The sequence below is a fragment of the Pezoporus wallicus genome, unplaced genomic scaffold (genome assembly GCF_028554395.1).
Source record: "Pezoporus wallicus isolate ANWC-B61680 ecotype Strahan unplaced genomic scaffold, APGP_CSIRO_Pwel_v1 contig_8388, whole genome shotgun sequence".
Taxonomy (NCBI): domain Eukaryota; kingdom Metazoa; phylum Chordata; class Aves; order Psittaciformes; family Psittacidae; genus Pezoporus; species Pezoporus wallicus.
The window spans coordinates 338297-363187 of NW_026641203.1; the positions used below are offsets into that span (position 1 = coordinate 338297).

Below are 24891 nucleotides of genomic sequence, written 5' to 3' on the forward strand. Positions count from 1 at the left end.
CATTGAGACAGTACCCCTCTGTTAAATTTTGTCAAAATTACCTAATAAAAGCAATTGAGGGCTTTTATCAGGCAGGGGAATCTTGCCTCAGAAAAAGAAGTTCACTAAGGGCACATTGTGAAGTGAGCATCAGTCTGCCGGTGGCATTTGGTATGTCAGCAAGAGAAGGGAAGTGGATTTTACATCTTTGTTTAATTAATATAGCCAGAATCCATTAAGTTTCATTACCGATTTTGATTTGATGTGATGTGACCCTGGCAGTCAAATCCTGTAAATAAAACACTAGTTTACCTACATTTCTGCCTGACAGGAGCACTAACCTTGGCAGTCAAATCCTCTAAATAAAGCAATACTAGTTTACCTACATTTCTGTCTGACAGGAGCACTAAACTGTAGCATTATGACCTATTATCTAGCATTATCATTCAGTGATGGTTTGAGGAAAGAATCTCCTTGCAGATATAATTTGTTACTTCTTTGTCTTGCTAAACACTTTGAGTGACATTCAGACATCAAGAGTAATTATATTGCTTCTCATAATAGACGTATCCATTCACAGAGTCTTTTAGTAGTACTTAGGATTTCTTGACTGCATTTGTCTTTTATCCATGAAGCTTACTTACAATGTCACTTCCACTTTGGTGCTGGAGTTAATCTCTGGCACCAGACTTTTCCTTTCTTCTCCCTAACCCTCTCCCTTTACTTTGATGGGGGAATCCATCATTGTAGCTGCAGGAGCTGAATCTCGGTGTGGTTATAGAATCATAGAATAAATTATAAAATCATTATAAGAACAGTCAGGACCATGAAGGCAGCTCACACCATTGCAGCTCCCCTTGTTACAGCCCTTGTTAAAACCCCCATTCACCTGCCCTGTTGCTGACACCAGTTGTCATCATTTGGCTGACTGCAGGCTGACTTTGTGTCTTCCTGTCTCATCAGCTGCTTGATGGCTTGCTGATCTGTTTTGTTTGCAGTGTGATAGGTTTGAGCATACTGTATTATTTATAAATGTTTGGTAATTTTCTGTGTCAGTGATGTATTTTTTGGTGCTGCTTCAGTCTTTCACAAACAGGCTTGACTCAACGTGTCTTTGTCTCAGCTTCAGAGCACTCCTAACTGGTTACTCTGTGTACTTGCTTCTGCTTGCTACAGCTTTAAACATGTTATTGAGGGCTTGTGCTGAATGGTTAATTAAATTTTCATTAGGATGCTTGGTCTAATTCTCATCCAAGTTACAATAGCATGAATGGAAAGTGGTCACAAAGCAGTCAGTGGAGTTAAGCTAGCACAAAATTGGAGCATGAGTGCTGTTGTCTTCAGTTACTTCGTCATATCGTAGACCTTACTGAAGAGTTTCCCTACAAAACCTAACAATTTGAAGTATTTTGTTTTGCCCAATCACCTTTCCATTGGTTTTCTTACTAAATTTACGATTTGTATTTAATGCCCCAGAGTCCAATCCCTAAATATGCTGACACAACCACAGCTTTTCTCAAACTTGCATCTTACGTTTTAGACCTGAATCAAGACAGATTACCTGCACTATATTCTGCATTATGTGAAGATTAATATATCTTCAGAGAGATGAATAGAGTAGTATCTCCTAACCCCTAGTTCTGTCCCGTTTGGAAAGATGGGTTGACCTTTTCAGAGCTCAGTGGCTCTGCCCTTACAGAGTTGCAAAAGGGTTTGCCTCAGGAAAGATCTGCAGTGTAGCTATAAATCAGCCTGTTATCTGCACCAGTTTGCCCTTTTGGTTCTCTCCACCTCTCCTGACTGTCCGGGCAGATGGACATATAATGATAATTTTGAATGGAGACCCCCAAAGTAGCTTTCCATGAGCTAGCTACCTTGTCAAGCCGTGACAGATACTCAGTTTCGTAGGTGTAAGCATCAATTATTTTAAGTCCTCTTGAGAAATCAAAGAAACTTGGCCCATGTAGCTTCAAGTTCCTCATTTTTTTACATCCTTGCGAGTATGTGTGAGAGACAATATTCTGTGCAAAGAGAGAAAAACAAGGTGTGGAGTTAGTTATGAAAGCTCAGGGGATTTGTGTAAATCCTTCCTGTTAGTCCACTGTGTATGTTGTATTGCACTGAAGACCTGCCTTGGTGTGTTAAAGGTGTTGGTAGATGATAGTGCTTTCTTATATGCTGCTCCAGTCCTCAGTGTAAACTGCATCCACAGATGCGGAAAGCTGTTTCCCCAGGGCTGGGGATGGACTTTTGGTAACTCCTCTTGATAGCCCAGCCTTTAGTAGAAAAAGAGATTAATGGGACACAGAGCTGTTGTCCACTAAAACCTGATATTGTCAAAATGAGACATTCACCTCCTAATTTGACTGTTAGTAGTATACATGTGAAGATATGTTAATGGTGTAGGGATTTTTCATGACCTTTGTAATTCTTGTCCATTAAAGGGATAGCTTAGCATCTTCAGAGGAAGAAGTAGATTTCTGTAATACTCATTTTTGAGGGCAGAATAAATCGAGCTATTCCTCAGCTTAACTGAACAAGCAAAGAGTGCATTAGGAATAAGGAGAACAAAAGATCCCCAAGAATTATCACATAAGACCAGATGGGTAAGCAGAAGTGTAGATATCGCATAAACTTATGCTGAGAAAAAATCATCTCGTTTGCAAACAGGCACTGAAGAGGGTGCCTGTGAAACTACTGAGAAAAGATATGCTTGATCCCCAAATTTAAATGATGGCTTCTAGTTGACAGCAACTTTGATTACTTCTTGGAGCTACTCAAGCGAGGGAGAAACTGATGCAGTTGTCAGCCTCATTGCTGGCTTAACTGGACCCATCATGTTCTGACAAGTGTATCAGGTACAGATGCTTATAAAATTTCCCTAATAGGAGAGTCAGGCAAGTCTATCTGATGCATCAGCTGCCTCATGCATGGAGAGGCCACCATCCCCATGGCTTTTCCTCCCATCCTTTTTCAGTAGAGAAGCCCAATATGTTCCATGTGAGACCTTTATAGGTTGTAGCCTCAGAACTCTGTTATTGCATTTGTAATATGTATGTGTATACATATAATATCTCTGTGAGCCAGAGATATGTAGCCAGAGATGTCACTATGTGGTTGCAAAGCATCAAACAAAAAGCACAAACTTACATTCAGCAGTTAATGGGAGGAACACTGTATCTGGTAAAATCTGTACCTGACCTCACGATGGAAAGCGGAATTTTAGCACGTAGGACTGACTCCTAAGAGTTCTGCTTCTGTGCCAGATTTCTACATACAAGTATTATCTATCCTTACTTTAAAGTCATTAGTTAGATTCAGACTGATTATGAAAACAGTTGATTATGGAATAGTTCCTTCATCTTAGGGGCACTCAAAATGAAACACTAAACAGCAATGTGATTTCAAAAGATGCTGTTCTTTCAGTCTTCTAAAGATCTGATTTCTTTAAGGTAGCTCCATTTGTAGCACCCCAAGTTATTACATCTGAAACATTAAAAATAGTTATTGAAATATGGCTTTGTCCCTTATGCCTAAGAGCATAACTCGGATTGTTGTGCTTAGCCTTAATTTCAATTACCTACATTTCCTTTAGGTGCAGATTTGTTTGCTTGGCAAGCTGGCTAAGAGGGAGATACTGCCAGTATGCCAATACTCTACTTCCATTCAAGGACGTGCCTTTTCTAGTTTCTAAGCAATAACTTGTTCTAGATGTTTGTGTGGACTTTGCGTGGATGCGAAAGAGAATGGAGCCCTGTGCCACACAGCAGATGCAGGCCCTGGTTACCGGTGATCACTCCTGCTGGCCTTTGGCTCTGATTTCTGAAGGCAGAAACCTCACCAGCACATCAAGAGTTACACCTGTGCTAAGAAACATGATGAGATTTGTCCAAATGGATGTGAGTGACTGATCATTTATTCCTTTGACAGGTAGCTAGTGAACTGATATGCCAAGGCCGGAACTCAAAGTTTGGCTGGCCCAAATCCAGTGTACTGCTCACTGTCTTCCTTCTCAGAGATGTTTTGGGAAGAAGAATTATCATTTGCCTCTTATGGGTCCAGCAGCTACCCGACTTTACTCATTACAGTAAAATAGGTCTTCAATCTCAGGATAGCCATGTGTGAAACTGTTTCTTCTAAGTGCCAGTTTAGACAATGGTAATGGCTAAAATGTGCTTTCAACTCAGGTGATAAGCAAGAAATAGATGTTCCAGAAATACATTTCTCAGTTGTTGATGGAAGTGTCACAGATTTTGTCCAGTTTCCTAAATCCTGTCTATAAATGAATCTGGCATTGGCTCATTTGGAGAGGATAGAAAATATATGGTCATATTTTATTTCCATTTAATATAGCACATATCCTTTGGAAAAACGCCATCCCATGCTACGTGCCCTGCACTCTGTATGCATGCACAGATGCAGGCACTGGGCAGTGAAGTACAGTAACCAAACTCCTAAGCTACAGTTGTAGGAGGGGAAACATTGGCTATTGATTTCATTGGCACAAAGAGGATGTCAGCTGTTAAGTGTTTCAACTTACTTGTAAATTGCTTTATTATTCTGTTGCCTTTGTAATACTCAAAACAATCATCGTTGCTGCGGATTGATGGTATTCCTGTATCCTGGCTTTACAGCAGAAATAGGAGAAGCAGAGGAAAGGATATGCTGAGAAGTTTGCAAGAGGGAAGTAACTTGGAGTTGTTCTTCTTGAAGTATTTACTGCCTTTCACAGATTTTTTTATGGGCTCCAGGAGAGATTTGAATGAGGTGTTAGGTTGAAAACTGAACTGAGAGGCTGTTCCTTATGCAGGGGAAGATGGTATAAAGGAATGAACTGTTTGACAGCTGGACTTTGACTTGTGATGGGTATTTTTTACAGGAGAGTGCGAATCCCCCCCTCCTTTGCCAGCTGCTCAGAATACAGGGCCAGGCTTGTAGGGGGTCGCTGCTCACTTCTCTGTCCCTGTGCTAGGAGCAGTTGGATGGGAACCATGCAGGCAGCTTCTCCTCCTGCCTTTGGACTCTCTGTGGAGCCAGGGCAGAGGGAGCTGTGCCAAGCTGTGTTACTGTCCCGGGTCCATGGTGGGTGATGCCATAGGGAAGCATCTGCCTCTGGGATGCAATAGGGAAGCATGGGGATAACTGGGGCTTAGGGATATGTGCCCCTCCTGGAGCTCCTCTCCTTGGGATGCAGGTTGTGTTCAACTTTTTACTCAGAGCTTGGCTTACAGGCACTATGCAGCCTATAAAAAGCAATTAAAACATAGCAGGTAATCCCCCCGGCAACCCTTGTAGGCTTGCAGAAAGAGCTCTGCAAGTAAATTACTGCTTTTAAAAACATCAGCTTGTATCCACCACATTAGTCCATTCCTGAGCTCAGCATGAGGAAAGAAAAAAAAAATAGCATTCAACCAAAGACTGGAGTTTTGTGTTGTGTTGTTTTTGTTGGGTTTGTTTTTTTTTTCCCCCACTCTAAAAGTTCAGTTATTTTTACCTAACAAACAACATTATTACCCCTATAACTCTCGGTGTTGGCACTCAGGCTCTGCGTCGCCGGTGTCTGACAGCTTGCTAATAATGCAGCGTGGTAGGAGCAGGTCCTGTGCCAGCAGCGATTACTGCGAGCAGGCGGCAGCGCGATGACAGCCTTGAGAAGCGGCAAGCACAGTCTGAGAGGTGACATCGGAGGGAATTTCCCAATTATTTCTGCTTCATTATGCTTAGGGTGATGGGAAGGTCACCCAGCACCCGCACTCCTGCCCGAAAGGTGCCAGGTCACCTTTCTCAGGCTTCTCAAAATAGTCCCTTTATAATTAGGGGATGTGATTTAATATTATTGTAATTTTTGAAAGGTAATAAACTATTGACAGCTGAGGTTGCAGGCTGAATTTAGCCATAATCAAAACCACAGATGCTTGTGTTTTCACACAACTAGCTGTACTCATTGAGTCTTCCTGTATAAACAGCTAAACCTTGGGACTAAATTGCCAAAAGAAACCAAGGCTTCTGAATACCAGTGTGCTGCTGCCCAGGAACCTATTGAATATATCTGAATGAGCATGGGGAGAGAGGGGAGAAGAGCAAGAAGCAGTGAGTACAGAGTTTTTGTGGTGGTGCTGGCCCTGAAGAATAGGATTAATCTTACTTAAAGTCACCTTTTCAGAGTTAGGCATCTGTGCTAAGCCAGACATGCAGACTCATCTGTAGGTAGTGGAGAGGGTGATGGTCCGGTCTGCAGAGTAGCCCCTCCTGTGCCTTTTACAGCAGAAACCTGTGTTGCAGGCTTAGACAGGGCAACCAGACTCACTTAGCCAAAACTGGACAAGTTTTTCACCCTTTGTGGTGCCTGGAATCGTATCAGTTAAAATATTAATCCTATTCCTGTGACACCATGGGGCTGCCATGGTGTAGCTCTCATAATTTTACCTCAAAAGATGTTTTCTTCTTTCCCTGTTAGAAGACGTTTTACGATAGAGCTATCAAACGGCTTCATTTAAGACTGTGTTTTCTGGTGGTGTCATTCCTGTGTAAGGGACGGTGCAAGAATGGAGACACAGTCTCTCCTATGGCTGGTGCATCTTGTAGACCCCTGTCCAAAGCCAACTCTTTGCCTCCTCCCTTGGGGTAGCAGGGCAGGGAAAAAGTGAGCAGTACCCACTCAGGTGCTGGTGCTGGTGTTGGCTATGTATTGAGAAGGGCAGGAAAACATACATCTGCTTGCAGTCCTGGGCACCAGCTCATTCAAGAGCTAGTTGGGGCCTAACTATAGCTCCTTAGTTCTTCCAGATTGGGCATATTGCACAGTCAGGGAATGACAGTGCTATAAAAACCTTATATGTATCAACCAAGAAACCCTTTTTACATTGAGGATTTTCAGTTGGTGGCATTCCAAAGTTATATATCATTTATAAAGCACAGGAGAGCATGAGTATTTTTCGCCCTTAGATGATTTCTTTGGTCCTTTGTGAATAGGAATCCCACCCAGTGCATTTCCTACAGCTCCTAGTCCTCTGGGCTGGGCAACCCACTCAAACAGCTTCCTCTGAGCAACAGGGTCTGTCCCACTGGGATTCTGGGATGTGCAGGCTGTGGGAGCTTGGATTACATCAAGGCATGAAGAGAAACTATTAGCCAGCACAGTGGGATCCTCAAATCTAAACTCCTAATTTTAGAGGGAAAAAATGGAAATTAAAACCACTGTAATGAAGAGGTCTGGGTTTTTTTAATTGAAAAAAAACACAAATGTTGGAAAGCTGAGATTCAATGAGAAAAACACTTCATTTGATGCCCGATTTTGTCAAGAACACTTGGGAGGAAGGCTATCATTGGTGCTGAGCAGTGTAAGAAGGTATTAATTAGCACAGCTTAATGTCAGGTAGGGTCTGGAAAACAGGCCATATAAGATGAACATGAAATTAAAGTCACGGAGAGTAGGAACCTAAACTGTTCAGTGATTTGTCCCCATCATCATATTGCAGGAACGTGCAGGCAAAGTAACATTTCCTTTTTCTCCCTCAAACTGGGAAAACAAGCATTCCAGATGTGGGCATGGACTGCTAAATGAGAAGCCCTGGGATACCTCAGGCATCCACAGATGTGCAGGAGAGCCACATCTCTCCAGTGCAATGGCTGGGAGCCAGGAGAAGTTCCCAGAGCCCTAGGTGTGTATGTGTATGAGTTGAACACATACGGATGAGCTCCCTGCATCACAAGCAGACACCTAAATTCAGGTGTCTTAGTCTCAAGATGAGTCCCATCTGATGTTTCACATTTGAAGATATTTAAATTACAGATCTGCTTCTTAGAAGGGAAAGTTGTATTTGTGTTCCTCTCTTCATCCCTAAGGAAAAAAAAACTCCAAATGAAAATTTTGCATGCTTCTGGAAACCTCTTAAATATATATGTCAGTTTTGTTATGCATTTTCCATATTTATGCTATATATTTTAAACATGACATGCCCTTTGTTAGTCCTAATGGTACATGACCGTTTTGGGAAACAGAAGATAGCTGGAAATGAGCCTTTGTGCCTAGTTGGTATCTGTGGTGTTGCAGTATTTGTAGATAGTGCTTTGGTCTTTCCTTGCTCATGCATATCTCTGCACAAGAAAGTCACTGCGCTCCTCTGTGCCTCAGTTTCCTGCGTGTCCAAGGGCAACGTTCCTGCCTGTCTGCATTGGAAGCCCATCTTTTTTATTAAACTTCTTTTTTTTTTTTTTTGTTTCTGGGCCAGGAATTTCTTGTAGTTTCCCATGAGATTGTTCTAAATATTATTTGGGGAAAACAGATAAAGAAACCAGGGATACAAAGTTAAGCAAAATGTGAATCCATTATCACACTGATGGGTTCAGCAGCCTCTTGGCAAATCCAGTCTCAGCAGAAAGCACAATCTGGTTTTCTGTGGTTTAGAGTTAAGTTTAACCCATAGAGGGTGATTATGGAAGAGGGGGGTGTTGTTTATTCTCCCTTTGTCAAGTTATGTACCATACAGGGCAGTTTCTCCCAGTAAGAGTTGACAAATACTCGGTCCAAAGCAATCTTGATGTATATCCAAACCTCTCTCCAAGCGAGGCCAAGCACTTTGGCAGGTCCCTTTTGCATTGAGGTGCTCGAGAGCTGACAGCCGAGGCCCTGCTGAATGGGCCAGCGCAGGGCCAACACTGATTAATGATGCAAACACAGCCCCAAGAAGCGATGCTTGAGTAAACAGGGGTGATGTCAGCCCTAGCAACAGATGGCAAAGCCCCTTCTCCCGCGCTCCACGGGCCGCTCGGGCGCTCGGAGCTGGTGAATGCAGAACAATAAGGGTAGCACAGGGTTAACTGGCACTTTTATCAGCGTATTTGTGCTGGCTTAGCTCTTTCACAGCAAAATGTCAGTGGCTGAATTGATTATTTTTTTTTGTTTTGCTGTCCAGACAGGAGAGAAAAGTGGCCACAAGCAACTTCTAGCTCTTGGGGCCTCCTGCTAAAAGGGGCATAATAAACATCCTTCCTGCAAATGTGGCAAAAGCAATTGAAGGTGGAGCTGTTTTATAGAGGTTTCTGATGCTGTTGCAAATTGTTATGGGTCAGTTGCTATTTCTAACATAAACCTCAGCTGCTCAGGGTGGCTGAAAATGTCTGTGTTAATTACCATTAGGCTGAGGTCTTGTCTGTAGACACAAGTTGTATTGCTTTAACTGCACTGGTATCATTAAAGCAGTACAAATACCCTGAAGTGAATGCAGTTGCAGCAGTATAAATGAGTGTGTTTATCTCATAATCTATGCTAGTATAAAGCACCTTTATACCCATATAACTGCACTCACTGGGGGCTGTGCCAGTGTAAATGTTTTGGTACACAAATCAATAACTGGCAGAGTTGGAAGCAGGAGGCTGTCTGGGGTCCGGCAGGCGGGAAGTGAAGCACTGCAGGCTCTTCCAGAATGAATACTCAGCTATTTTTGTTTTTAATCTATCATTCTTGTCTTGACCTAGGGTCAATGGAGTGGAAATTTGAATTTATCTCAGCTGCAGAAATAGGGGTCACGGGTGCTATCTCTCTCCTTGAACTCCAGTGGCCAGAGGATGAAGAAACCATTTGAGCTATGGGACAGAGCAGGTCCCTCCTTGCATAGAGACATGGAAAGGAGCCAGCAGAGGATCCTGGAGAAATATCAGTGATAGAAAAGAGAGTGATAGAGCTTCAAGTAAGGAATTCAGAGCTGTTTCACAGCCTTCTGGTGCTTCTCTAATGTATTCCATATAGCCATGCTGGCAGCCCCAACTCTAGAAAGACCTGGAGTGAAAGACAACCCCATTCTGCCTCCCTCGCCTGCCTGCTGGCTTTTATATCTTAGGACACAGAGGGTGGGACTCACCTTATCAAACTGTAGTTACCTCCACCTGAGCTAGTTTTGTAAACTGTCTTTATAGTGATTGGAGAGAGACACCCCTAAACTGCATTTTCATAGAATCATAGGATGGTTTTATCTCCTCTTATCTTGGATATTTAAAGTAAAATATATAAGTCATGCTTAAAAAGTGCCTGCTTCTCTCCTTTGACTGTAGAAGGTAGAATGGAGCTGAGTGCAGCGAGTCTTACCTGCACTCATTAACCAGCATCTCATTCTGGTCCATGGCACCTGTGCTAACCCTTGGGTTTGAGAGGGGTTTTGGTGGTGTGGCTGGAGGAATCTTTACTGAGTCCTGGAGAAATCCACTTACTAAAAATGCATTTAATCTTACTTCTTTGTCTCCCTTCCTTTAACTGACAAAGCAGAATTATTTTGGGGCATAGGATGTCTTAGTGAACATTTAATGAACTGTTGCTCATTTCACTTTTTAATGAACTGTTTTTCATTATTTTGTTACTTTGCACTATTGCTGCTTTGATTAATTTCTGCCTGCTCGTACAAGCATTGCCTCTGGAAGAGAAACTGCTGCTGCAGCTCTCTGCGTATCCCTGGTTTTGCACCAGCATCACCACTGTGCAGTAGCTACCATGAATGTACAGGTGCTCCAGCAGTGAACTCAGCTCTGTGTGTTGCGGTTAACAGATATTATAGCCCTTTTGAAAACTGTGTTTTGTGTTCATGTGATTAGATCTGTGCCTAACCTGGCTCAAATGGACCCCATCCCCTCTGCCAAACAGGATTCAGTCTCTGCTCCCAGTTCCTGCATGTTACCCCAGCACACTGGCTCTGCACTGAGTGCAGTGTGTTAGTGGTAGAGTTGAGCTTTTCAGAAGCTGACAGTGATTTTCTCCATTTTAAAATGTTCTAAATACCTAATCCATTTGCCTTTTATCTCTGGGCTGTTTTAATTTCACCAGGCACATTCCAGGTACATACTGCAGGTATGATATGGTCTTTTTGTGTCCTGCTGGACCAAGTTCTAGACCTAGAGCTGTGCTATTGCTGTAAAAACAGTACTGCTAGTAAAATGGATAATCTGGGTGAGTAAGAATGCTTAATTGACTCATCAATGGTTATACAGCACAAACACAAGCATCATCCCAGGATCCTGCTGTGAAATGCCACTCAGCCTCCTGCCACATGAAGCACAAGGAGCAAATGCTCTGCAGGTTTTGAGAAGGAACTAAGTCTTAGCTTTAAAAACCCAGAAACTCGTGGGTTTTCCTTTTACAGAGACTTCTGTCATGTTATTTGTACTTTATTTTTTACCTATACTTGCCCGTTTTTTATCCCTAGAAGTAATCTCAAAATTGCTCACATTTTTAAAACACAAACCTGGGAGACTGAAGATATAAGAGTTTTAAATGTGCTTCTGCTTTGGTTTGCAGCAGTCTTCAACATGTAGTTTCATAGGTAAGATGGAGAAATCAATTTAACCCATGGAGGAGTTAACCTCATACCTCACACAGGCTTTAGGTGCTGAATTCATTGACATTTATGAAGTGCAGTATAACCTTTGTATGCTAGGTGTTGTTAAATAACATGATGCTGAGGTTCTTAGATTTTTCTGGATTTTATTTTTTTAGTGTTATTTTTAAGTGCCTGTTGAAAGCTGTAAAGCCACTGAAGAATGAAATTTTATTTCCAACTTGATAAAATGTATCAAAAACTATGGAAAACTGAAGGAACTTAGCGTTGTTTTCAGACCTGTGTCTCAGGCAGTTTTATTCCCTTTAGTACATGAATAGGAAAAAATTGTAACTGATCTGTAAATCAACCCTTTGATGCAATAAAACTGCCAGAAACCAAAACTGCTCTGGCTCAAATGATAGACACTTATTCTGGCTGACAACTTATACTTTTAATTGAAAGCTACAGCTTTTGAAATGAATTGGACAGGGTGAAATCATCACAGCCTTAGATGTAGACAATGACAGAAGCCAGTATGTTCAGTTCTCTTCGTTGAGGTTTGTAGCACACAGAGAAAGCTGCTGATCTGACTGGATTGCAATTGAAGATATTTGCCCTTCAATGAATAATGAGCTTGCAATCACATTTTGCTGGGACAGGCTCTTTGTACAAACGAAACTTAAATCAGAAGGAAGTTAAATCTCATTTCTTCCTCTCCGATCAAAACCTTTATGCTTGAGCACCTTGTAGAGAGGAACATTAGGCTCACATTTCTGTAATCTTATTTGTTATTCAAGATTTGCTCCTGATAGCTTAAACTGCTGAAAAGAAAACCCCACCCATACAGCCTTAAAAAATGGAAAATTGATCCATTTTCACCACTTTGCAAAGCCTTCCATTATAAAGGGGGAGCAAAGGAAGTAGAAAAGAACTGCATGCATCCAAAGTCACCAAATCTTTCCACTTGTTCCCAGGGCTCGGACAACAATGCCATTATGAAAATAGCTCTGAGGAGGAAGAGCATGCTGGGTAATGAGATGCAAATGAGCACACCAAGCATCCCACTCTGCTTCAGAGTCTTTGTATCCAGTAGTGCAATAACAACCAGCTTTTGAGTCATGATAGGTTAGCACAGAATAGGTTTCACAATGGGTGTGTGTATTATCCTCATGGTTCTCCTCAGCTTGTGGTCAGCAGGATATTTAAACGTGGCATCCATTTTATTGAGCGGTCATTTAGAGTAAAAGTAGCTGAAATTAGAGTGTCACAGTTAAGTGTAAAAAAACTCAGTGTGAGACCATGTGAAGAGAGAAGGGCATTTTTCTATTTAACTTCCTCGGTAAGTTGGTTTTACCTACTCACACTCTCATACTCTACGCACCAAGGCATGCGTATCCAAGTGCTGTGGTCTGGGTGACTTGTGGGGAACTCATGATTCTCACTGTGTCTCTTGGGTTGTTCTTGGCTGTCAAGGATCTGAAGTTTGGACAGGTCTTTTAAAACATTTAGGAATAAAAGTTATCTTTGCATCACAATCTTGCTTACTTCTGTCTCTGTAGATCACTGGTCACTTTCTTCACCTTGGATATCTTTAGAGATATTGTTTTTTTGTTTCCCTTAGGGTGATAGTATATGTGACGTGCTTTAACCTTGTTGACCTCCTCCTGTTCCTGATCACAGGACTTCTGTTGACAAGTCATCAGTGCTGGGACCTTATCAGAGCCCACTGCTCAAATGCAAACAGCACATTCCCCATTGTTCAGCTGCTTGACTGCTGCCAATCATCTCCTCAGTTTATCAATATAGACTATTCATTTAAACCTGACTGATGTTTCTTATGGTGCTTTCATTCACATAAGTTTACATTCCTATTTGATCTATATCCATCTTAATATAGGGATGATAGGGATTAGTACAAGAGGAAAGCAGGTAAGGAGACTCGATTTACTCAATTGAGATGACTAAGGAAGGAATAGAGGAGTAGTTTCAGGTGTTCCTTGGCCTCACAGTTAGGCCATGCAGGTCTGAGAGGACCTCAGAGCCCCATTTGTGTGACCAGGAGAGAAGAACAGGTGGGGCCTGGATCAAGACACAGACATCCACCTATCAGCTAGGTGAGCATCATTATCTGGGACCTTCAGAGGATGAAAGAGTGGAATATGAGGACTTGTGCACTAATCAAGAGCTGAAAGGAAAAGGTTCAAAGTATAAAGGAGACGTGTATAAGCAGTGATGGAGCAAAACAGCAGGGCTATGCTTCAGGCAGGAGAAAGTAAAACACAAGTGGTAGTTGTCCCTACACTGCAATACTTCCAGCAGCAGCTTGTCACAGACTCTGGATACATCCTGTGTTCCAAAAGCAGTCCATGTAGTAGCATCACTCCATCTTCATTTATTAGGTGATAGCTTGCCCTAGCTGCTTTGCCCCCATCAGTGGCAAAGGTTTACGTAACATGCCCTGCTTTCAGTCTCCTCTTCTTTGCTGGGATTGATGCATGTTAACATCCTCCCCAGTCCACATTTCCTTGTTCCTCAGTCCCCTCTATGTTGTTATCCCAGTCCCTTCAGGTTCTCCTCCAGTCACCCTAGGAGTTAGTTATAAATCAGTCAGTCTCATTGTTTAAAAGCAGCCATCAGGTAAGGTACTCAGGATGCTGCTGCTGAGACCCCCAACTGAACATGGGAGGTCTTGCTCTTCCTCTGCTCCCTCTGCCTGTATACAAGGAAAGAGCTCAGCATGAGGATCCCATCTCTCACTTTGTGTCAAAACAAGAGCGAGCTCCTTGCAAATAACTGATTCTGCTCTGTTAATGGTACCCAGGCGCCACTCATGCCTCTCTGCTTTGATAGCTGTTTGGCAAGGCTGAGGTACTGGACTAGCTTTGCAGAGAAAAGCAGCTACTGCTCTTGTTATAGTTTTATTGTGCATTTTTGCTGTTTGTTACATGCTGAGCCACTGAAGTTGGGGGGGTCAGAGCTAATACTGTATTTTATCCACTGATAACAATTTAAATAAATCCCTGCATAGAGAAGTGAAAAAAAGAAAGCAGAAAACCCTGGAAAGCAAAGGAATTCAGTCCAGTCTTTAAAGAATTTATTTTCTTTACTTACTTAACAATGAATTTTGGACAATGCTTAGTGCTGTTATGGCTGAGCTTTATGAGATTGTTAGTTAATAACAATATCTTACCCCTGCACAAATCATTTTTTTCCTTTATAGATCACAAGGCACTTTACAAAGAATGATATCAATTACCCCAGTTTTATAGGAGGCAAAAAGGAAGCATGGAGACAGAAAATGTCTCTTTTAAGGTTACAGAGCAGGACAGACGGTGAGCTGGAAAGCAAGCAGAGGTGTCTCAGTGCAATTTCTTAGGCAGGAGACCACCTTGGGAAGGGCAACGCATCTTGACAGCGCTGAGGTCTGTCTGTAAGATGCATGTCAAGAAAAACAGCCATGTATCTTTTCTATGAGGCTTCTTTCCACAGCCCTGCATTCTGCCTCTGGATCGGGAAGGTCACCTCACTGATAAATCATTCTTTTTATTAGAGATGAAGATGAGATTGAGTCGACCTGGGGAATCTGTGGTTGGCACAAGGAGCCACTCTCCTAGTACTGTGTCTTTGCTGAGCTGGAGACAATTGCTGGTAATGAGGGATCAGCGCCTTTCTTTTGAGCGCAGTCGGGAGAAAAGCCGGCGTTGTTCTTCTATTGTCAAGAACAGCCCTTGGGTTGAGGGTATGTGTGTGGAAAAATGCAAAATCACTTCTCTTTAAAAGGTAATGAGGGTGTCTAGATTAGGAGGAATAACTGACAGCTGTGCCCTGCGCACCCTGCACACCTCCTCCTCAACTAAGAAAGGAAAATACCAGGACTTCATCACGCTGTGACCTGTATATATGTTGTACAAAAGCATACATTGGAGAGATTTTTGTTATTATATTTCCCTTCCTTTGTCATAACATGTTGGAGAAGGAGATTGAACAGCAGTCCATGATGTATTCAGGCCCACGGTGCAGAGTATTTGCATAGGCCCTTTCCACTAAAAGTGGCAGCACCTACCACCACCACGGATGCTATTATAAAAGTCCTCTTTCTTACAAACAGTGAAATGAATTAGCATAAATTATAAGCAGAGCCTAGTTAGGCTCAATTGTCACTTGTGCAGAATTATGAGGCCTTTGTGCACAGAAAAAATTAAAGGAAATTGTATAATGATTATGTGTGCTGGTTACTAAGCTAGCCACTAGTTACATGTATTTATAGCTATTCCTGCCAGTAGTAATTATATGCTAATTATAACCCAAATAAAATTCTGTAATTTCTGCTGAAAATGAAGGCAATGCAGGGGGACATTAAAATCTGTGCTGAGCACTTAGGTTTTTAGGCGGTGCTGCACAAGAAAACAAAAGAAGATATGAACACTATTTCTATTCTTACATACTCATTTGAGCTTAGATAAAGGATTTAAACTTGAAAACATTCTTATCCCAAAAACTGTGAACTTCCATGTGAAGAGTTTGAAGAGAGCTAAGCCCTGCGTGGCAGTCCCTCCAGGGCATTTGCTCAGTTGTTTCAGAGCATCACAGCCCTAAGAGATGACTCAGGCTACAATGACACCACAGCGAAGCTGTCCATCAGTGCTGCTAGAGGAGCCAGTGCAGCTTGGCCACTTGGACTTTATTAATCTTTTCATTTTTATTAATCTTTTCACTGTATTTGATGGTGGCTTTACCACCCCATCCCTGAGAAATCATGTTTTAGGGTAGGCTTTGGGGAGCTGCAGTTTGAGCAGTTTTATAGTCCAAAGTGACCACAGTCAGGTGGTGGCTATGGTTTGATGCAGGCAGGTTTGTAGACTTCACCCTGCTGTCCACAGCTATTTGGGATTTGGCTTCTTCCAGACCAAACCATCACTCCCATAGCAAGTAAGAATAACTATGATATTCTCCACTCCAGAAATGTGAAAGAACTGCCACATTAAACTAAACTCCTAGCCAGTAATTATTAAGGGATATTATTAAATCTGGGATTTGAACCATACAACTGGGAGATAAAAAATAGGGTGAATAAATAAGCCTTGCAGTCACAGAACTATTTATTTGACCTCTGTCATCTGCAAGGCTTTCAAACATATTTTGAAGAAGGACAGTATAATTAAAAGCATGGAAATAAATGGAAAAGAGATGAAAGTGCTCATGGGTTTACCAGATGTAAATTGTCTCAGCCTATCTTGATGTCAGTGATAAGATAAATGATGTTCTAAGAAATGCTCTGTATGTCATCTACTTGGACTTCAGAAATGCATTTGATACGGTTGCACTGCAGAATTTATGAGGTATGAGGACATGGATATTAATAGTCAAATTGATATGTGCATATGGGTTTGGCTAAATAGGAAATAAAAATGATGAGTCTTGAAAGAGGAATTTGCATGCTGAAGGGCACACGTTAACAGATTAGTTCAAGTATTGGCAAGGCAAATTTTTTTGTTTGGTGGTTTCTTCAGTGGTGCTGGCTTCAAAAGTGGGATATTACTCTGATCCAGAGGTAGCAAGTGTCATCCAAATTGGGGGGGGGGGGGGGGGGGGGAGATAGGATCCCTGGGGGGTTTGAAGAGTAGAAATTCATTAGCAGAGTAGACAAAATGATACATTTGAGGACTAATAACAAGATTGTCACTCTCTGCTGTACATGCATCCACTCAAAGCAGTAATTAGGCTCCTTTAGCAGGGCTATGTAGATGTTATCTGGAGCGCACTGTTCAGCCTACATCCATCAGACTTAGGAGGGATGAGGGCAAGAGGAAGCCAGTGGAGCTTGGCCTGTTTAGTTGACCAAAATGAAGGTGCAAATTGCTCGTAAATGCAGTCTGTCTGGCAACCAGGGCTTTCAGCTATGCAATCATGTTCCCAAATTGCCTTCCAGGAGGAATGTGGGGAACAGAAAAACTAGCTGCTTTTAAAATGGAGAATACTTAGGAGAGTGGTGGCTTTGCCTACAGTTGCTGAGGACTGTGCTGGCTGAGTTTTGAAGGGACAAAAGGGAGTCCCTGTGAGTCCCCTGTTTCACTGAACAGACTGGCACACCATACTGTCGTTCTAAACAGATTCTAGGAACAAAAAAAGCCAGGATCTGCCTTTCAAGGAAAACATAACCCAGATTCTTCATCAAAGCGAATGTTTGCTGTGCATTTTGTGCAGAGTTTTGATATTTTGAGGGAACTCTTAGCAAGAGACAGAAGGAACAACCAAAGAGGAAGAAAAAGGGTTTGCTTCAGCTTCTCGTTTGTTGGCTTTTTTTTTTTTTTCGAGACATAACCACACATTAGCAAACATGACTGTTTTTAAAAGCAATCAATTTTTATACCTACCTTGTTTCAAAGAGGTCGTTTCACTTTCATTGTCACCTCAGGAAAAACAATAAAGCAGCAGCCCTCCACGTAATTGCACAGGCTTGCCTGGTGGGTTCTCCTTCTTGTTCAATGGAGTATCATTCATTTAGATCAGAATACAGTCCTTCTAAATTAGAGGTTTACATGTGTAATTGTGTAAAATGATATGTTTGTTTACATCGCCAAGTAAAACGTCCATCGTTTTCTATCATTTATCTTTGAAATTCAATTTTGTTTTGTCGATCCCTAATTTATTGCAGGAGATGAATGTGCTGTTAGGGTGTTTACAACGCCTCTCACTGCCTGTGGGTAATAAAATTACCCTGGTTATAGCTATTCATTTCAACATTTCTGTGGTTAGGAATACATGATAGTTTTACTTGCCTGAATATACAGTGGAAATCCTAATACTGTTTATTGTGTCTGCCCTTTTTTTTTTCTATGTAAAGTCCTAAATTTGCTTTCAATGAGTAGTGGGACAGTTGACAGCTGATGGCTGTATTTCTCAGTGGATATGTGCTCTTTTCCGTGTTTACGTGGAAATGCTGTGTGTACACACCATTGTGTGTACTGTTAATAAATATTTGAGATTTCTAGTAAACTCATCTGTAAACCCATACATTCCCTTATGGATTTCTGCAAATTGAGCCTTGGGGCTCTGGTGAACAAGCAGTGTGTATAACCAGCTACTGAATTTATGGAACATTTTTGGAAAAGCAGTGTTTGTTTTACTTATTCCTTTTGTCTGTTTAATATGTTGTGTTTAAAGGCCTGTATTTTCAGCAGACAATCCTGAGGCATTTTTCTCCCTAAGCAGATCTTTCAAGGGTAACTCTACAGAACGTTTCCTTTGATATCTTCATGTGGTTTTCTTTCCGTATCCTTGTTCCTTAAAGTATCCTTGACAAAGGCAGACTGGGAAGCATATCTACTTTGGACTATGACAGGATAGCGTCACTGTTTCAGGATGTTCAGAGCATCTGATGGGGCACAAAAACTTTGTAGAGAAAGCTCTTGAATTTTACATTCTTGTTTCCATCTCAAACATGTTTTCTTTGAAGATGAAGTTAAGTATCTTAATGAGGAGAAAGTTTCTCTCAGCAACTAGGGACTAGAGGGCTTTGAAACAAGACCTCAGTTACTCCACCAAGACCACGTCTAGATGGGAGTTATGTATAAGCCCTGTAATGTATGGCCCTGTCCTGCCTGGCTGTTCTGCGAGTGAAGAGGGTATATGTACCACTATGATCTGCAGCCAGGCAATACATTCTTCTAACTCATGCTACACTTGTAATTTTTTAATGAAATGGGTTTTATGAATATGCACAGCAGGAAAAAAAAAAGATTTAATAATGGAAAGTAAAACAGGAGGTAAATTGAATCCTTTTAGTCTTTTGCTGGGGAAGGGGAGAACATTGCTTTCTTACCTTCCTAAGTCTGTGAAGACAGCCTTCGACATAGAACAGAAAAGGGTATTCGACTTCTATTGCTTTAGCCTGCTCGTTACCTGTCATATACTCTTTCCATACTTCATCTAAACAAAGTTTGGAAATGAGGAATTAATAAAAGAGTTCTTTAAAATTTAATTTTTTTTTTAAATTTATTCTTTATACCATAAAATTTGCAGCACTCCAAGAGACAGCAGTAAAATTTACTGTCTCTCCATACCAGATTCTCTTATCTTTTAAACAGTACATCAGGTAAGGTTATCCATCCACAGGTTGAATGAAAATAATTTAATTTCATAAGGAAAAGGCTATTGAACTCTCCTTGGCTTCATAGCCATATTAGGCAAATTCAATCTGTGTTAGAAAATAGCCTGCGGCAAACTGATTTTTGGTCACTAAGTGCCATAATATTGAAAAATATGTGAATTTCTTCTAAGCCAAAGGTCAGTTTAGTTTGCTGTCTCGCCTACAGCCGTGGGCTGTTCTGAATGCATAGAGAGCAGCGATCAGAAGCAGCAAACCCAGAGCAATGTTTCCCTCTGTGTGCTAGTGCTCAAGCTATCCAGTGCTAAGAGATTTCTTTAACCATAGCCTTTAATAGCCATAAAAGGCTATTAGCCACAGCATTTAACAGCCCTCGGTGAATTGTTTTTTTTCTGTGGCTCTCAAAGTCCATGAATTAATTTGTTTCTCACACAAATGTTTAATATAATGTATATATGTTGAAAGAAGGAATATCAGTAAACCTTAAAGCTAAATATATCTCTGTAAATATGTGTATTTGGGGATAATTTTTAATATTCAACTTATTGGGTATATGTAAAAGGTCACATGCAGACATACACATACTCAAATATTAGACTGTATATACAGCATATATGTAGGTATTTGTATAGCGTGGTCTATCAACTTAAGCACACACAGGCACAGAGGTTTTATTTGCATGAGAACCCTTCTGTGAAACGAGAGCTAACTGAAGGCCAAGCATGGGTTATTGAGGTGGAAAATCCTAATTGGCGATTGGCTGCTCTAATTAAAGCACTGAAGGCAGAGTTAGAAGACAGGTTTGCATTTGTCCAGGTGCTGTCAGCCTTTCTGACAGCAAGAACAGAGGTAGCAAATGCACAGAGTTTTCCAGAACATAAAGTGTTAAGAAAACAAATGCATGCTTAACTTCCCAGCATATAAATTAAGGTTTATGTGCATGCTCTACTCTGGATGACTAGTGATAATTTATGGAAATTCTAAAGCAGTGTTTTCCAATAGTGCATGATCCTCTGCTGACAATCTGGGCTGGTGTAGTTTTGGTATTATTTACCCCCATCTTTGCTTATCACCTCCACTTTGATCAGCTAAGATTTGAAAAGTCACTATTTGCATTTACTTCTCCACACTTCATCTGCACTTCTCAAGATTCTCACCTTGCTTGCATGTTATCCTGTATTTAGAATCATAGAATAGTTAGGGTTGGAAAGGACCTTAAGATCATTTGGTTCCAACCCCCCTGCCGTGGGCAGGGACACCTCCCACTAAATCATGTCACCAAAGGCTCTGTCCAACCTGGCCTTGAACACTGCCAGGGATGGAGCATTCACAACTTCCTTGGACAACCCATTCCAGTGCCTCACCACCCTTACAGTAAAGAACTTCCTCCTTATATCCAATCTAAGCTTTCCCTGTTTAAGTTTTAAGCCGTTACCCCTTGTCCTATCACTACAATCTCTAATGAAGAGTCCCTCCCCAGCATCCCTATAGGCCCCCTTCAGATACTGGAAGGCTGCTATGAGGTCTCCACGCAGCCTTCTCTTCTCCAGGCTGAACAGCCCCAACTTCCTCAGCCTGTCTTCATACAGGAGGTGCTCCAGTCCCCTGATCATCCTCATGGCCCTCCTCTGGACTTGTTCCAAGGAACAAGTGACATTTCTTGTTAAGCTAGTAATAAAGATAGCCAGAAACATTAGTATCTCTATTAGCTTTAGGCCATCCTATTAAATATATTTATATTTCCAGTAGCGTATAAAACAAACTCTGATAAAGATTGGCAAAAATGTCAGAATTCAAATTAAATATTGGAGTGCTGGTGAGATTACATGGCAGTATCACAACCTACTTGGGAAGGAATAATTTGGGTATGCAAATAGAAATATAGTTACTGAACTTTTAAAAACGAAAGCTGTTGGCCTTAAATTACATTTGAATATAAATTTGTTTGCCTTGTTTTTCAAATAAATTAATAATTTTCTGTGGGTTTTTTCACTTATTCTTAACTAAAAATAAGAATGCAAAGATTACATTCATTTGAGAGAGATTCCTAGCATAAATTTACAGAGTTTATTTGATTGCAGTAGAATTGCATTAGATTGAGCCTATTACCTGGATGTCTTCAGAGGGTGATGTATACTTTTTGGTATTCTTCAGATAAAGACATTTAGCATAGCCACAAGTTTAAGCATCCAAGCAGAGCTACTGTTAAAATAAAAAATACGTTATATCACAAAAGACTCAACTTGAGACAGAGCATTATTCCACTTCTAACGCAATATTCCACTGACGCAATAGAACCAACAAACTGCTGCTCTCTTTTTCAGGTTTACTGGCTTTATTATTAAAAAAGATAAATAGCTGGTGATTTGTTTCCAAGATGAGGCATCAGCTGAAGATTGTATAGGCTGATGTATTGGTTAAAATGTCAATATTTCCTATTGTTGGTCCTGTTCTTTCTTCCGTATCACTGTAACTCACCTAATCTGTAGGGCAGGTTTGCCTTGTTGCCCACCTCACATCTCTGGTTCTCCCATCCAGATTATAAGGTGATGGGGTGAAGGACGTTGCCATTTCTTCTCTGTGCACATGCTGAGTTTCTTTTTAGAGGGGAATGATGCAGGAGAAAATGATGATCCTATCCAGTGTACAGTGAGCTGCTGGAAGTATGTTCCCCAGTCCATGTCAGCTGGGACTTGTCACCGTATCCTGTGATATAATGGGACATGTGCAGGGTGAGCTTATTCACCTTCCAGCATTTACAAACTCTGTAATGGGAGGAAAACAATAATTGTTCGTTTGTTAGAGTGGGAAAAGTTCTCTGACAGCAAAAGTGATAGGTATTATAGGAAAGCAAGTTATATAGGAGCATATAGTTACCTCAAGCAATGTTTCAGAATTTCACAAAGCAGTTCTTTTATATGTCCTGAGGAACAGATGTGCCAGGATGCGTGGAGAGATGCTTCAATTCAGAAACTCTAAGAAAAGTATGAAATGCTGGGAATAGAATCACATAACCTTGCTTGTGGGCTGATGGTTTTATTTTAAATAACTTCTATTGAGTTCAGTTTTCCTCTTCACTGTCATGACTCTTTAAGAATTATCACAGTTATGAATATCTCTTCCTCTTTAGCAGGAGCATGATTTTTCCCTGGAAATTTGAGAGAAGGTGTGTGAGAGTTGTGCTATGACTTTTGAAGCCTGTTAGTGGTTTTGACTATTTTGTGATAAATCTGTGCTGTATTTCCGAACTGGCTTTGGACAGTTGTCCAGATGGCTGTGTTTAGAAGAGCTGCAGCACATACTGAAGATGGGAAAAAAGAAAGGGTCATTTTTTGTCACTGTCCCCTTGTGATTTTATATCATAAACAGCAGGGCAGCCTAGCATCATTTCTTTGGGTTTATTTTTCTCTTTAAGTTATTTCCTTTAGATATAGCCTTTACACCATAACAGATTATGACAAGTTAATTCAGTTAGGGAAGAACTAAAACTGGGATATATTCTCTTGTGCAAAGCCAAGTTTCTCTCAGTTGCCCCAGTATCTCAAAAATAAATTTCTACATCCTGCTAGATAATACTATTACTGTGTATCTATGGCATAGAGTACTGAATGCAGGAGGGAGAAACATAACACAGTTTTCATAAACCCCATGAAATTAATTTCTTTGAGACTGGAGTGCTAAAGCTGTGGGTAGTCTTAGACATAACTGAAATGTAATATTATTTTGTTTTCAGTTTTGGTGATTCAAAAAGAATTCCTTGAAATACAGTATTATAATCTGAAAGGACCAGATACACATCCAGCCAGGAGTCTGCAATGAGGCCAGCATGAGTGTTAGATGGGAGAGCTCCTCAGAGAACAGGACTGGCAACTAGAGGCCCCATGACTGCACATAAATGACCAATTATTTATATAGAGAGTTGTAAAAAGCTAATGAAACTGCCCAGAAGTGGTACTTGTATGTAGAGCTGCCTTTAAAGCAGAATCAGCTAGTTGTGCTAGCACCATACTTAAGGATCTGATCTGCAGAACATGGTCTGGTTACCTGCCCTTTAACACTGACTGTTAAGTCTGCATGCTAAATCTGTTCAGAACTGCTATGCTTAAAATATAGGCAGTTTTATCATAAAGACGTGTTCATATACCTCTTCTAGAAGGAAATTCGAGTCTGAAGTCACTCTGACCGTTATTGTGGTCCAAAAGGCTCTACGTTGAAAAAAGGAAAAGGAAAAAAAGCCCTTCAGTGATGACAGCCAGGTTGAACAGAGCCTTGGACGACATGCTCTAGTGTGAGGCATCCCCTTGGGTGTCGCTTCTGTGGTCTAGTAGATCTTGTAACAAGTCTGGTATACTGGAAGCAGAGTGGACTTCCCTTTCCTGGTTTCATCCTGTTACTTTCCAGCCCTTCTCACCAAAATAGATAAAAAGTGATGCCTCCGAGGAGAAGGTGACAGTGTATGAGAAGCTGTAGCTGTAGAAGCTTTCCAGCACTAGAGGTGTTACGTAGTTGTAAGATGTTGGTGATAGTTTTTTTTTCAAGAATTTAGGGTTGTCAAGAATTTCTGTGTAGATGTTTGGCTGGTTTGATTAAATAAGTGTATTAGGTAACCTAGGGACTAATTATTTTCTTATCTTTCTTGGTAATCTTAGAGACAAGAAATTCTTGAGAATGGCTTTGTTCACTGGCAGTCGCTGCAAAACCAGCTTTATCTATAGGAAAAGTTGGTCCCTTTATGCTTGTCAGAATTTATGACAAAACAAGCACATGTTGCATTTTCTGATCCCAAGGAAGGTTTTGTATGAGGGGGAACTCAAATCTGCCCTTTAAATCTCTAGTGAGAGCCAAAAAAAAAAAACCTAAGCTGTGTTCATCGAAGATGCGCATTGCTTTCCTGGAGGGAACTTTGTGTTTCATGTTCTTTCCTTGGTACAAATCTCACAAGACTTTAATAATTTGTGAAAGTACATTACTTAAAAAAAAATAAAGATATCTTGCTCATCCTTATGTAAAAGGGTATTTTATTTTAAAAGCTCAATTTGAGCATGGAACAAATTGATGAAATTGTCGTACAAAACCTTTAATGCATTAGAATGATTACATTTGGAAATCATTATGTATACAAGTAGTTATTACAGAAATAACCTCCTTTGTCAAGTATTCTTGGCATGGAAGTAATCAGCATCTTATCCCATTAATTGTTTGAGAACTCTGAAATCTTTAATGAGTTTTTTTTATGGAAGGGTTTCAGTCAAATGCAAATGACTCATTGAAGCACTTAATCACAAGACAAACAGTGATTCTTTAGGAAGTTTTTAAATGTAGCGTGTTAACTGTAGGTACAGAGCTAACTGCTTTTCAGTTACTTTTCTCACATCATTCTTCTTTAAAGATCCATCGTTAGTCAGAAATTCATAATAGCTGGACTGAGAAACAACATGCTTGACAGATGTCAAGACATCTGTGTCTGACATCTGTGTCTGACACAGCTTCAAATAGATT

The 24891-nt window shown here is 40.9% G+C and overlaps 1 protein-coding gene across 9 annotated transcripts in view; it reads left to right on the forward strand.

Annotated features, from left to right (window-relative positions):
- FAT3 (FAT atypical cadherin 3) overlaps positions 1 to 24891 on the forward strand; it is a 407707-nt gene that overhangs the window by 248472 nt on the left and 134344 nt on the right. The window lies entirely within an intron of this gene.